The following is a 15,377-nucleotide window of genomic DNA, read 5'->3' as shown; positions in this document are numbered from 1 at the left end:
GACCATGTCCATGTGCTCAGTCTGAGTCCTGGTCAGGGACACAAAAGAAGAATTTACTGTTTTGATAATGAATACCTTTCCAATACAAAACATGCATGCATCTAAGGGCATAATCTAAATCTAATCTACAAAACATAAAAAAATATCATGCCAAATAATCTAAAACAATATAGTTGCATATAATGTGTCAAAGCTCAGTAATGATGATGTGAGTACCTGAGTGTTCTTGCACCAAGCTGCACATGCACACCCACATGCCCCAATGCAAAATAATCCACTTTTGCGACATCTACACTGTCTGGTACTGCACTGACTTCCACTTTCCTTGCACCCACATATCGTCAGCTCCAAGCACCTGGCCTGTACAAGTTCTTTTGTTAGAAGTTGGGGGACAAGCATTCCATCCTTCATGTGCCAACCACAACTGGTTGGTGAGGGCAACTGTGGATGGGTCACTAGTGACTGTTTCCAAACCTTTGTTTGATAGTGGGCCCTCATAAGGTGCAGAGACAAGGCATCCTGAGTCGGTGGTAAAGTATCCACATTGGCTTTTACTTTCCGAAACAGGGCACAGCGAACATCATGGATTGAAGTGCTGGTCGTTTTTGGATCATACAGTTTGCAGACAAACTGTTCTGCTGAGGATAGAATAGCTGGACTTGGCACTTCATCCTCACCAAAGTTGTGGAGAAGATGAGGACACTGCTGGAACACTTTCCACGCCGTCCTTTTTCCTATTCCAGTGAACTGACTGGTAGTGTCACATCCAGTGATGGCATGAAATGCCAACAGACCATCCAGGATCTCATTTGACATTTTAATACCATGCACTTTAATATAGCGTGGTTTCTTGGCAGTTCCTGCTTTCATCCAAATTTCTGGGCTCAGCAGGTGTGCAAACACAAGAAGCAACAACAGTACATCTGTGTCTCTGCACTGAATGATGAGCCTCTCATACCCTTTGGTTGTGGCATCAACAGCATGTAGCAATATGCGGGTATCTGCTTCTTCATGTGCAGCCCGTAGGTGGGAAACATCAATCCCAGCTGCCGTTGTTTCAACAATTTCAAGACCATACTGAATGACATGCTTTTCAAGTTCAACTGAAATTAATTGTGTCAGGTTGGCCTTGTTTTCGTCTATTTCAATGAAACTATTCCAGTTAGCTGGCATCTTTACATCATTACCTACAATGGTATGAATCTTTCGCTGCGTGGTGCTGCGTTTTGCTCTTGTTCCACTCTTTATGGAGTTCTGAAGGTACTGATCAAAGACTAGATCCACTCTAGTAATGTTCCCATGTAGATTGCCAGTCACTTTCTGTATGAATATGTCAGCATAATCCCCAAAGGTTGATGCATTTTGAGGTTTTCCTATTGCTCTTACTAAAGCCATCCCATCAATGATAGTGCATGTTCTCACAAGAGATGGACTTAGCCCCGTCTCTTGTGCACCAGCTTGTATTATGGTGGCTAAGTCAACTTTGCTAGTAGGTCTGAGCACTGACTCTGTTGTGGCAAGTGAAAGGGGGACTGCGAACAGTTCTTCTTGAAGAAGCCCATCTATGTTAACCTCTCTGCCACTGTCCATGGATACAATGATGTGACGGAAAATATCCCTGTCAGGCTTCACACACTTGGATTTGAGTTTTCCAAGTTTGCTGTCTGTTCTGTAAAGATTTGAGAATGTTTTGAGTTTTCTCTTAGTGAGGCTGTTATGGAAGTTTGTATTCATTGTGCTCATTCTTTTTTTCACCAGCTCAGTTACCATTTGTTTCCCAGACTCTGCAGCATTTGTTAGGTCATTCAGTATATCTTCTGAAGCAACATCACCGGTTGTCAAAGACACCAACTCATACATATTCTCCAGTTGGAAGTAATGGTATCTCTGGAATTGGTCTACAAGTTGAATGACATCATCCTTATCCCTTTTGAGTCTTGATGGAAGGCAGTCTTTGTGGTTGTCTTCATCATCTTCTCCATCATGTGTCAGTCCAAACAGGGATCTAGTGTCCTGTGCTAAAGATGCACGTTCATTGTAGGTGATGGACCAACGGTTTCTAGCGGTCTCATTTCGAGTGATGCCTACCAATCCTCCAGCAACCTTTCCGGTTTTGTTGATGTGCTCAAGGCAAAGATCAAATGGCACCTCGTTGAAGCTGTATTTGACCTCTTTGGCTACAAAATCACCATCTAGGAAGCCCTGGTAGACCTGTGGTGCCGTCTGTGCCAGATGTTCCATGTCTGCTATGAATACAGCACCCCATCTTGTGTAGTGGGTGTGATCATATGCAGCAAACCAGGGCATCATGCTCTTGAAGGCCGACATGTAAAGCTTCCAGTCACCACATCTCAGTGCCTGTGTGAATGCCAGGAGAATAGACACAAGGTCCATGTATTGTCGCCAGAAGGTAAATGTTGGTTTGTCTTCATTAGCCTTGTCAAACTCAGCAAGGAGATCTTGAACCTCTCCAACTTTCAGAACAAGATCTTCATAGCATGCTGCAGCTGCCTCAATTTCTCCACATCGTATGTGTTTGGTGAGTGCGTCTGCCAACTCAAAGCAACTGTTGTCTATTGTGTTATCATTGTCATCCACCCATTGCAGAAAGGTTGGCCACAGTATTCTCCAAAGTGCTTCAAAGCCAAGTTTGTGTGCACGGGCTACACGGTTCCATCCCTTTCCCTTCATGATGTTTTCAGCTGTGTTCTTTCCGAACACACCACTTTCCTCAAGAATGTCCCTCAGTCCAGAATCAGCAAGATGCTGTCCAATGACCTTTGAAAAGTTCATCTGCACATGAAAGCCACCCAAGAGAATAATAATATCCTCACAATCTTTTTGGTGGTGCCACTGAAGCATCTTTGCTTTGCAGTAGAGCTGCTCATCAAAGGTTATGATTGTGTACCTTTGGCCCAGTTTTGTAGTCATTTTGTGGCAGTTCTGTAACACTGTCCAGATTGTGTCATAGTAATGTGCTGGAGAATTTATGATAGGCATCATTCCAGCTACTGTTTTTTGGTGATCTGATTTTGACACAAGGTGGTTGAAGCCACTCCAAGATGGAACAACCTGATCATCTGTGTTCTGTAGTCTGCATATAATCCATGCGATATCTTAGTTCTTTGATTGTTTAGTTAGTTGTGTGTCTGAATAATACATCTCAGGTGTAACTGATCCATGAAATATTGGAGGGGGCTTCTGCGATTCCATGTTAGCATCCTTGAGTTCAAACACTCCTGGTGGAACTGAGACTGACTTTGATCTCCCAGGTTTCAGAATTATTTTTGGAATTTCTTCTTCAGGATTACTTCGTCTGAAAGCAGCAGTCTGGGAAGCATGAAAGGTTCCTTTCCCATCAAGGGTCTCCTCATTTATGTCTATGTTGTCATTTGCATACATTATGTATCCAGGGAGACTAGCATTGATAAAGTTCAGTGGAATGTATACTTCACGATTCTCAAAGTACCGCTTCATAGCCTCATTTGCCATGGCAGTATCTGCTCTCAACACTGACTCATAGCTTATGCTGTGCCCAGCAGCATGAAGTAACTGCACTAAGTCTATTGAGCGTGTAGCTTGGTGTAAAGCAACTCCAATTCCAATGTGTTTTGGTATTGGTTTTCGTCCACTAGATGCCAGGAAAACAATGTCTTGAGCAATGCTGAGTAGCTTTGTGTGAAGGGATTGTTCATTCTCATTTTCTGAGTCATCATCATTAACGCAAAGGAGCCGTAAGAGGATGTACAGACTGTCAGGCACAGTTTTTTCTGCATGATGCTGATCTATCCCTCCAATAACATCATGTCTAGGGGACTCCTTGATGTCTGCCTTGACCTTTACCGACACCCGATACAGCCAACTCAGTATCTCAGAGTCCTTGTCTGTTGCACAGCTAGCCATTGTCATCCCTTTAGCATCATCTTGTTTGTCACCCATTAATTTCTTCATGTGAAGCAGAGCAGTTCCAGCTGTCATTTCAGGAAATATCATGATGGAATCAGTTGGTTTTAATGATTGAACAAATAGTGCTTTTCCCTGAAGCAATTTTTCAAGCTTTGTCTTGAAATGCTGACCTTTGTATGTTCCTGGTTACAAATCAAAGTCTCCCAGAAATGTACAGTATCTTTCCCAAACTGTTTTCAATGAGTATATTTCACCTCTGGCAAGTCCTGCTCTAAGCTCATCAGCCACATTGTGTAAGCAAATAGAATATGGATCACCTGCTCTTGATGAAGTGCTCTGATACTTCCTGAGGAACTCCCTGTAGCAGATAAGATGATACTTGCCTTCTGCGGCAATCAAGTCATTGACTCCTGCAAGCCTCAGTCGCAATTCTGTGTCTTGTTGAGCTAGATCAAGAATCTTTTTAGATGTAGTCATGACTTGGATGTTTCGAAGTTTGTCCTCAGGCTTGTAACAGAAAATACATTTTTCCCAAGACACTGAAGGCATCGAACTCCTAGTGGTAATCGGCTGGCAGTTGCTTGCAAGACTTAGTGACTTCTTTTCACTTTCAAAGCGTTTCTTCAGACGGGAAATTAACATCTTGGTATTTCATCCGTTCATTTGCTCTCAATTAATACACTTTAGCCCATTCTCAGAAGGATTTCTTAGGGCTTTATCTTGGCTGTATTTTCCATTTTTGTCTTGACAAATGAAACATTTTTCCCAATCAATATTTCTTCCTATTTGTTTTTCTTTGGTCGCTAGGCTTACAGCTCCCTCTGGATCCATGTTATCTCATCTGAAGGCAAATACATTTTTCACTACACTAGTCTGATTGGTTTCTGAGTGGATCACTACAATGTCCTCTGACATAAGCTGAGGGCTTTGCTATTTAACAAACTGGTTAACATTTTTAGCTAACAGACTGTAAAATAGGCTGCTGAGCAGCAAATAAATTAAAAACATAATATTTCCTATACACATCTGCACAAAACTTAATTTACCTATTAGTAATTAAGCTAGTAATTATGCAAGTAAATTAGCCTAGCTACTGTATATGACTGGTAAGTATAGTTAGTTGGAAAACAGTTTAGCTTACCTGATTCTGGCAATATTTGATGGTAGAATGGTAGAATCTTGAGGTAAATGTTTGTGTAGACAAATAGACCAAGGTTATCTGTTGAGTGATTGTGTGATTCACTCCTTTATAAAGTTTTGTTCAGACTGAACTGTTGACACCTTCTGTGATCATCTTCTCTGAATCTGCTGCCTCAATCTGCTGCCAAATCACAGCTATGCTGACACAACATTGCCCCTTGTGGTGTGATACTCTTGTGGTATTTATTGATTATTATTTTTTAATGATCATGCTTGCACATAAGTTGGATTATATTGCACATTTGCCCAAAAGTACAATAGGTAAGATGGAAGAAAATGGAAGCATTTTAAAAAAAAATCTGCTTTTACCACTTTTAAGTATATAGTGTTAAAATGGACAAAAAAAAAAAAAACATTTTCTAAGCTGACAACCTGGCTAAAACACATGTTGAAGAGTTAAATATTAATACTGGATAGGTTGTATACTTGTACCAAAAAGTGTCCGACAAAGTTTTAATATCAGTTTTGGCCCCCTGACTAATTGCTTTGTTCAGTTATGCTCAGCTCTATAATATTTTATCAGTAGTTTTGCAGTCTTTGTTGTTTTCTAAAACAGCCTGCATGTATAGCTGTGGGGAAGTCGTGGCCTAGTGGTTAGAGACTTTGACTCCTAACCATAAGGTGGTGGGTTCGAGTCTTGGGCTGACAATACCACGACTGATGTGCCCTTGAGGAAGACACTGAATCCCCAACTGCTCCCTGAACACTTAAGTACTGCCCTGAATAAACATATTTCACATAACAATGTTTATATATATATATATATATATATATATATATATATATATATATATATATATATATATATATATATATCCATAAGAAAACGTTATAGCTGCATTTGCATAAATTTAGTAGGTCTATATACCTTTGTTTCTCAATACTGTGTGTTGATACTGGATGATCCACGGCTGGTGGTGACTACAACAACTGAGGGACTCAAACAAACATTCACTGAGGCTCGTGTAAAGTCAGGATGAATGGCTCAATTGTTCTCATTTGTCTTCTCTTTTTTTTTTTTTGCTTAAACCCGTGTCTGATTTCAGCTATTATTCTGTCCTGATGAATACATGTAAACCTCTGTTATGCGAAATATTATTTTAAAATAGCAGTACTAAATCAAAACTAAATGCAATTATTATTATTATCCCTCTTATTTTTACTTTTTTATTATTATTAATAATTTAGCATCGTCTGCAATTCAATCAAAAACATTTGAATGATGAAGTGAATCAAGTCAGATCAACCATTGTAAGATACCACTCACACAATCCTAGAACAGGGCCTAGTTATTTTTGATTTTATATCTTTATGAGAAATATGAGTCTTGGTGCTGTGATGTGATCAGAGAGCAGCGTTAGTGAAATCGCAGCTGGATAAATCCATCATATCAATATCTTTTTACAGTAGCCATGCATTTATTTAAATATTGTCTCTGACCTCTGATAAAACACCAGATATCAGCAGTTCAGTCATGTATAGAGAAAATATATTTGAGAAAAGTATTTGTGCTGCTTTAATATTTTATGTTCAGCTTGTCGGCATATTTTCCTTATCTCAACAAACTCTACATTTTAAGTTGTGATAAATAATCGCAACAATCATTTATTACAGTGTTTAATTACTGAGGTTTATCATGGAGATATTTGTCTTTATTACAATATTGTTAAGTTGAATACACAGTAAACAGTGATTGAATGATTTCCTCATAAACACAGATAGTAGCTCCACACAGTGTAATGATCTGCTGAGAAACTCTCATCGTCTCATATAAACATCACATAAACGCTCAGTGTCGTATCAGATACAGCACTTGCTTCAGCAACAAGAGGACATTTCTTCAGTCCACTTACATACATGAACAACTGAAGTTCACTTGATCATTTTGTGTGGGATTACAGTAATCATTTTTGTTTCATTAACTGAAGTCTAGTTCCCAGCATGCTTTGCACTGGGCTGGATCAGGAGAGTAAATGCTGAAATGAAGCATTATTTTGTGTGTTTCTGAGTGAAGGGAAAAATCAGTTAATGTCTAATGTTCAGTTATGACATTCAGAAGAGGTTATGTTATGTTGATGTGTGTGTGGTCTCACACATAATAATCAGTACAGTAGAGAGAATGGATCATTTGTTCTCCTGTAATGATATTATTTTCATCATATTTCGATCTGACCAGGGATTAATAACCAGAATCATGTTCACAGAAGTTAAATGATGTGTGAAACACTAAAGTCAGGAGAGATGAATCATGATCATGTACAGTCTGATCAGATCACATGATCAACAATCACACAGGATTTATTACATTTACACAAACACACATAATTCATACTGAACTGAGCTTCTGCACATCCACTTACTGTAAAAAGATGTTCATCTTAATATCTTCATAACACTTCTAATGTGTGTGTGATATTGAGTGAACACGAGGCCTGTAAACAGTGTGTGTTGAGGTTTTTGAGAGTACATGATATTTTATATGTTTGTATAGTTTTCAGGAGGGAAATTGTGTATTAGTGAAGTTCTCATACTTCTGTACTTAATTTTTAATAATTATATTAAATCAGCATCAGATCAAACGTTTGTATTGATTTATTAATTGTTGTTGTTTTCTTCTACAGTGTTGCTGAGATTCACTGGTAAAGCAAGTCAGCGGATGATGACTATATTCAATGTTCTGGCTAGTATAAGTTTAGATGTTCTGCCTTCACTTCAGTTCATCCTCCTGTTCATCGCATTTGGATCTGCCAGAGGAGGTGAGTTTACGTTTATGAAGAATTTATGAGGAATAGTTCAAGAAAATTCATTGTTCAACATTATTAAAATCCAATCAAGAAAAATCTGTGGAAACTTTACAGTTATTTACTGCTTCATTCATACTGAAGATGATGATGTACTTACATATCTCAAATTTACAAGACTGTTTAAATCAAAAGAGATAATTAATTTTAATCAGTGTGATGGAGAGTCATTGGCTTCAACTGCATCCATGTTAGCACGTCACGTTCAGTGCCAGCCCGGGCCTCTTGGGGGCCCTAAGCAGAATCTGATTTGGGGGCCCCCCTCCCACCACGCGGAGTCACCTGTGCTTCACGATTATTGACACAAATGTCACGCTATAATGTTACATTATAAATGAATACAGTGAGGTTATGTATTAATACAAAATAAATAAATAAAAATCAATACTTAAATAACATACTTTACTCTTAAACTTCTGAATACAAACGGTCACAAAACATGAAATAAATAATTTGCAAATGTCCAAATGCAAATGTGCATTAAATGTGCAATCTTTTAAATGAAACCAAAAAAAGACAAACATTAATATAATAAACAAATATATTGTTACAAAAAATAGTTAAAAACTTAAATAATGAAAGCAAACATAAGAACAGCTAGGATTCAACAATGACAATTGTACAACAATGGCCTCAAAATTGTTCCTTCCTAGTTTTTCAGGAGGCAAAGTCAATGATGACATCAGGACAGCAGGATTGTATAGTTGTGCCCCCCCCCCTTCCTCAAATATGATGATGGAAAAAAAATCACCTACTATAGGGGTGAAAATAGAACTTTAATCAAATAAAAAAGTAAATTAATAAATTGTATTATTTACTAATTACAATTGTAGCTCTCGACATTTACCTGTGGCTATAACTTTATTATGACTAATTTATTTCATAGTCTTAAGCATTCAGAAATCATGCCAAAGGAAATTAAGCAGTTTTACTATGATAAAACTATGGTTTATTTTTGTAAGGGTTGTGATATGCATCATGTGATAATGCATGTGATATACGTTTTTTTTGTTGAAGAAAATATAAAGGCTGTGTCATATATAGCAAAAATGTAACAGCAGCAATTACATGGCATTTGGCTCCCTGTGCAGGAATTTGTAATAACATGTACATAAATTGTTTATTTTGTATGTGCCTACATTATGTATTTTAACAGTGTTATTATTAACCAATCATTATTGCCTCATAGTTTTTTTTATATAATGCATTTTAAGTCATTTTAAAGGTTATTGACGGCTTAGGTCTGTTTTTATAGCAACAACAACAACAAAAAGATTACAGTATATTAATACTTCTTTGTAAATTATTATTTGAAGTAACAAAACCATGGTTAATTTGCAGTTGCCATGGCTACAAGAACGATGATTTGTGGTGTTATTGATAAAACCATGGCTAATTTTTATAAGGGGACCTGAAAAAAACAAAAAAAAAACTTTCACAGGAATGTGCCTGAAAGTGATAAACGGGCCTCGTGTTTACCTAAATTATTTATAATTTATTTTAATATATATTAAAAATGTATAAGGTGTGCATTGTTGCTGAAACCTAAATGAACACATGACAATTGTTTTATGACTGCAAGTCTTTCTCCTCAAATGCTACTGAGTTTCAAATTTGCCTTTGAGCCCATGTGAAAAAGTAGCATAATTTACATATGATTTACAGTTTATTTTAATAAATATTAAACATTATATTCAATTGTGCATTATAGCTGACACCTAGATGAACAATTACAGTTGTTTTTTATGAATGTAAGTCATTCTCCTCAAATGCTACTGACGTTAGGAAAGTGTATACCAATATCGCATGTAACTTTAGAGACTGTCCCTAAATTTGAGACTCTCGAACGTCCAACGTCAAGCCAACTTTATGTCCTTTTCTTCTTTCTCTTTTCGGCACCAGAGGGATACATCCTTTTTGTGACATGGCATATCATTTATTACGGTGACGCGAACTTGCGCGCTGGCGCGAATTGTCAATGCATGCGAGGTGTCTATGCGCAATTGCGCATGACTCAAACACTAGCAGTATGAAAGCATATGGGTAGCAATATTCAATTTGGGATGTAATATGCAAAATGACAATGCAATATGTAAAATTACAATGCATTTCTGTTTTTACATTTACATTTTCCAATACATTTGTGCAACGTTTGGTGCAAAATGAAAATTAAAATTAAATTACATAATTTTCATTTGCCATTTCATACACCAGTTTTAATATGTAAAATGAATACTAATTTTAACGCTTTATAAGTTGCATAATTAAAATAAATGTATTACAGAAATGATTAGATATGTATAACATGTTCAAGCAAAAACTGTGGCAAAATTATCATTTAAATGCTATTTTTCTTAAATGCATTAACACACACAGTCAAGACACTTACGATTGCATTTTCATTCAATGTCCCGCAATGAATGTAGCAAAATTCAATGTGCACATTGAAAATGCATTCCGAGCCGATCACGTGTCCGCCCCCTCGCGCCATGTCAATCACTGCGTGAACAAGGCGGGGCTTGCAGAAGGTCAAGACTCAAATCTCAAGAAGAGGATTCAAGTGAGAGAACATGGACAAGACCGTTGGTCCGTGTACGTTTTGATCATTTCGGTTTATCAATATTCAATATTTCGGTTTATCAATACTTCAATATTTCATTCGCACTATTTATTATTTTTTTTTCCCTTCAGTAAAAATATTGATTCCAGTAAGCTTCAACAGCCAAAACCTCAAAACGTGGCTTATTTTTGCACATCTGGTGACATAAGTTTGGTATAAAAATAGTAATTTCCTGAAATATCAATATTAGCCACTAGATGGCAGTAGAGCTCACTGGCTGCATGTAGACTGAGCTCTAAACCACTGTTAAACAAACTAAGCCTCTGACATTTTAGATTTAATTACAAGTTAAAATATACAAAAAAAAAAACAAAAAAACCTATGAGTTGGGTGAGACTATATACAAAGTTGCCAAAATATGCTTAAAGAACAAGCATATATTCCGCAAAGGACAAATTATAGATTTTTTTTCAACCACTTAAAGCATTGAGTCAAGTCCAACTTTTTTCGTGTGTTCAGGCGGTAAACTTAAGAAAAGCAGCCAAGTCTTGTACCGCTCAGATAAAATAAACGATATATATAAATGTATGGTTTTTCCCACATTTGTCCTCAAGGATAATTAAGGGTTAATGATATTCTAACATGGATGTGTCTTTACTGAAGTGTGCAGCAGTGTCTCGCAGCAGCCTCCGAGCGAGCGCTCAGAGTAACGTTATACCAGCCCTGTCACAATAACAGCTTTGTTGTGCGACTTATCGCCCCAGAAATAATTGTGATAAGTGATATTATTGTCATTAAAAAAAAAAAAACATTTTATGCCCTTGAACATATAATCAGAATGTAGCAGCATAATGCACGAAGGCCTACACACTTCCAAATGACAACAAACTTTTAATTCTTAAGAATATTTAGATCATGGAAATTATTTATTAAAATATTAGATACATCAAAAACCTGAATAAATAGTAAATAAACATTTTCTAACAAAGTACAAAGTAACAAGCAGAGAAAAAGAAAACGGCACAAAGAACTAGAGATGTGTCCCTGAGCTTGTTTTCTCTGTAAATGAAGGGTGCACACTATTACTGAGAAACACAATCACTGCTCAGCAGTCAGACGTCTGTATGCACAGAGATCATATCTGCAGATGAAACTTGTGTAGAAGTGATGTTTAAATTTGATCTAGCAGCTCAGGACTACTCCACATTGTGTTGAGAAGCTGCTAAAGACACAGGTACAAGTGTAATGTACAAAACATGGTGACAGTAATTGAAGAAAATATAATGGGCGGTCATGTACATATATGAGGTCATGTACACATATTGTGCGATAAGTTGATATATTGATTATTGTGACAGGCCCCCCATTACACCATCATTTTCAGCACACTCAGGTGAATGTAAGATGATAAAACAGCACTGCTTTACCTCACAAACACATGATCTCTCACAGCACTCGCTCTGCTCCGCTTCATACTGCAGCAATAATAATAATAATCTCATCCATGAACATGATTCCTGATCTCTGAGTCCCGTCTGTTTCTTGTCCATCGGCTGTGAGGTCAAGGCAACAACTCCCATGATTCCACACTCATTTTCTGCATCATCAAGCTACACCTTTGTTTCAAATACATGACCAAATACATGAGCGAATAATTACATATTGTGCCTTTAATTCGAATAAACTCACAGAAACGAGACAGTGTGCAACTAAACCACAAACAATATCAGACAAACACTGAAACAAACAGGAACTTAATTCAATACACAGAAATAATGAACAAAATAAAGACAGCTGTGCTCCTTACGTGAATCACCCTGACAACAGATAATGGCGGGAAAACAGAACAAAGGAAACCGTAACAGAGGAATACAAAATAAAAGTTCATGAAAATGAAACTAAAACAAACTAAACTGAATGTAACTGTGACACAAACAAGCTGATTTGATTAGAACAATAAAACCACCAATGTGCAAAATTCACATTGATGTACAAGTCGTCTATTAACTCTTTGAACATTACATTAATTTATTCAGTTTATGAATATGTAGGACATTTCTAAATCTACACATACCACAGAAACACTAAATTACAGACCATAAAACAAGATGTGTAACATCATCATTCATATTGCCAAAGTCTTTACAAAGTTGCTGCATATAAAAGGGCAAAAGGGCAAAATAACGTAAGAAAAGAGGTAAAAAAAAAGGTGTCATGAAGAAGAGAATAAAAGCACAAGTGAGAATGAATAGAAGAGTAATAGAGTATGAAAGAGCACTGCTGGAGCTGATCACTGGTGCTGTGACAGATGAACACATGTTTAGATGTCTGTGTGGACTGTGTCTCTCTGTCATGAGTCTGTTCTGCTCGAGGTGCCTCTCAGTTTGACTTCTGTCACTGCGTACAGAGAGTCTGACATACTCTACTCTTTTAGAGACAGATAACACTGGGTTTGATGTGATGTGTTTCTTTTGTGCTGTGATGTGTTTGTCAGTGTTGTTCTGCTCAGAGTGGATCATCAGGACTGGATCTCTGGATCAGTTCTGCTCAGTGTCACGGTTCATGATTTCACTGACTACGTTTACATGCAGTTAAAATTCGGGTTATGGTCAGGTTAAGGTCACTATTCAGGTTTCTGCAACATTCGGGATAACCCGTTTACATGCGTGAGCAGAGAGAGTTACTCCTGTATGCATGGAATGTGTAATCAGTCGCAAATCCTGATGTAAACGGCGACGCACGGTTAGCGTCTGGACGTACGGACAACAAGACGCAATATGCGTCATTTCCGATTCTTCTTCCTGTATCCAAAGACAACAACAACAGCAGCAGCAGGCGGATAATGAATAGTTTGGGGCAGATAGCGATAGTCTTTGTTTGCATTTTGGCGCTGGTACTGATCCACCAGCAGCACTTGACACTACTGTGCCTCTATACTGCACGCAGGGTTTTTTTATGTGCCGTCTCTACTCAAAAGATCAAGATTCCTTGCGAATAGAACATGCGCAGAACACACATTTTGATGGGGATATGCCGAAACGCGTTTACAAGACCAAATATTCGGGTTAGAAAAGGGGTACCCCAGGTATAATATCCCGGTTTTTAAAAACCGGGATATGAGCATATCCGGGTTTTTGCTGGTGTTTACATGGCCGTGCGCGACAGGGTTATTGCTAATATCCCGGTTTTGAACGGGTTATTGGCTGCATGTAAACGCACTGACTGTCTCACCTTTTCTGTGCGTGCGGTTGTGTTGGAGGCGTGGTTACTGATTACCTATAACCCTGATCACTGCCACCTGGTGCTCTCATCACCAGAGCTATTTAAACCTGTTTCTCACCAAGTTGTGCTGTCAGATCGTTTCAGTGTGTTTGGTGTTCCGGCTGTTCATATGCTTCCTGGAATTTTTCACCTCGTTCCGGATTCCTGGATCCCGCCGGTTTGGTTCGCTCATTGCATCCCTGTGTTGCTTTCCTGAGCGGTGGTATCCTCAGCCTGCCTGCCTGCTTCAGAGCCCGACTTCACTCGTCTGTGCTTCATCCAGTGAAACTGTCTATTGTCATTTTACGAGTACTTGAGTATAATAAACCTCTGTCATTTAGTTGCGATTGGATTCTCTGCCTTTCTTTCCGCACCAGACGTAACACTCAGGGCTTTATGATGCTGTGAGTCCAGGAAACTGAGCTTCAAACGCTGACAGAATTTAATGGTTAAAAAAAAGTCACTTTGGATAAAAGCGTCTGCTAAATGTAAATGATTTTTATTATGTTAAATTGCCAGTGTTTCCAGATGTTTGCTTATTTAATTTAGTTACAGTTTGTGTCTGTTTCTACTATATTAAATGCTGTTTCTAAATGGATTTCCCATATTTCTCCAGTATGAATAGCTAGTTTTTTTTTTCAGGTTTTTCCAGTTGCCCCAGAATTGGTTTGTAATGACTTCTTGATTATTGTCAGCTGTTTTTGGGTTAATTGTGTTTTTGGTTCTGAGTATGTTTGTATTGTTTTAGTGTTTGACAGTAAAGAAGGTGAATCTCTGTTTTGTTTTTGGATCTCTGTGTTTCTGCTTTGACAAACTTTTGAGCTATTTGCAAATTGCAGGACAGTCATAATCAGACCAATTGTTGTCATTTTTTTGTCCAGTTTTTTTTTTCTTTCACAGCTAGATTGACGTCTTCTTTTAGTGTGAGTGAATGCGTTGTACAGAAGCTCATCTAAGAGCAGTTTCTGGTTCTTTGTGCTGTTTTCAGCTCATCTGTGTGGTTTTACACAGTGTGTCTGTTACGACCCAGGCCTCTGTGGCTCTCTCCGGAGGCCACCCTCACCTGAGTACTAACTTCTTCCTGGACTACATTACCCATATGCCCCGTACCTTGGACTAATCACCACCATGTGTTCCTCATTTCACTCCCTACATAAGCAGAAGCCAAGCACTCACTCAGTGCGGAGTCTTGTTGAGCCTGTCTAGCATTTCCGAGAGTTTATCTCTGCCTGATTATCCGTGTATTACCTTGGACTGTTCTGATTCTACCGATCCTCTGCCGCCTGCCCCATTGAACTCGCTGCTTTGTCTTCTACCTACCTGTTGTCTGCCGCCTGCCCTAATTCAAGCCTGGTACTCACCTTGATCTCGATTGTCTCTGATATCCTTGATGCTGTTGTCTGACCTTTGCCTGGTACTTCTACGTTTTCTTAATAAACATTGCACATGGTTTTGAATTTCTCTGACTCCTTGTTACAGTGTGTTAGTGTTAGTTCCTGTTCTTCTGTCTATGATCGGGACAGTGAGGTTATTTCTCTTACAGTGAATGCTCTGAGAGTGAACGATCTGTTATCATATAATCCACCATTGTTTCTGTGGAGGTGAGAAAGATTGTTATTTATACAGGTCAAATCTTACTGTTATTATAT

General features: G+C 38.1%; 1 pseudogene; it reads left to right on the top strand.

Moving 5' to 3' along the window:
• Window positions 1–15,377, top strand: part of LOC132149793 (uncharacterized) — a 98,117-nt pseudogene that overhangs the window by 55,004 nt on the left and 27,736 nt on the right.

This window comes from Carassius carassius, chromosome 9 (genome assembly GCF_963082965.1).
Source record: "Carassius carassius chromosome 9, fCarCar2.1, whole genome shotgun sequence".
Lineage (NCBI taxonomy): Eukaryota > Metazoa > Chordata > Actinopteri > Cypriniformes > Cyprinidae > Carassius > Carassius carassius.
The sequence above is the reverse complement of the archived record's forward strand: the minus strand, read 5'-3'. Positions and strand labels throughout refer to the sequence as shown.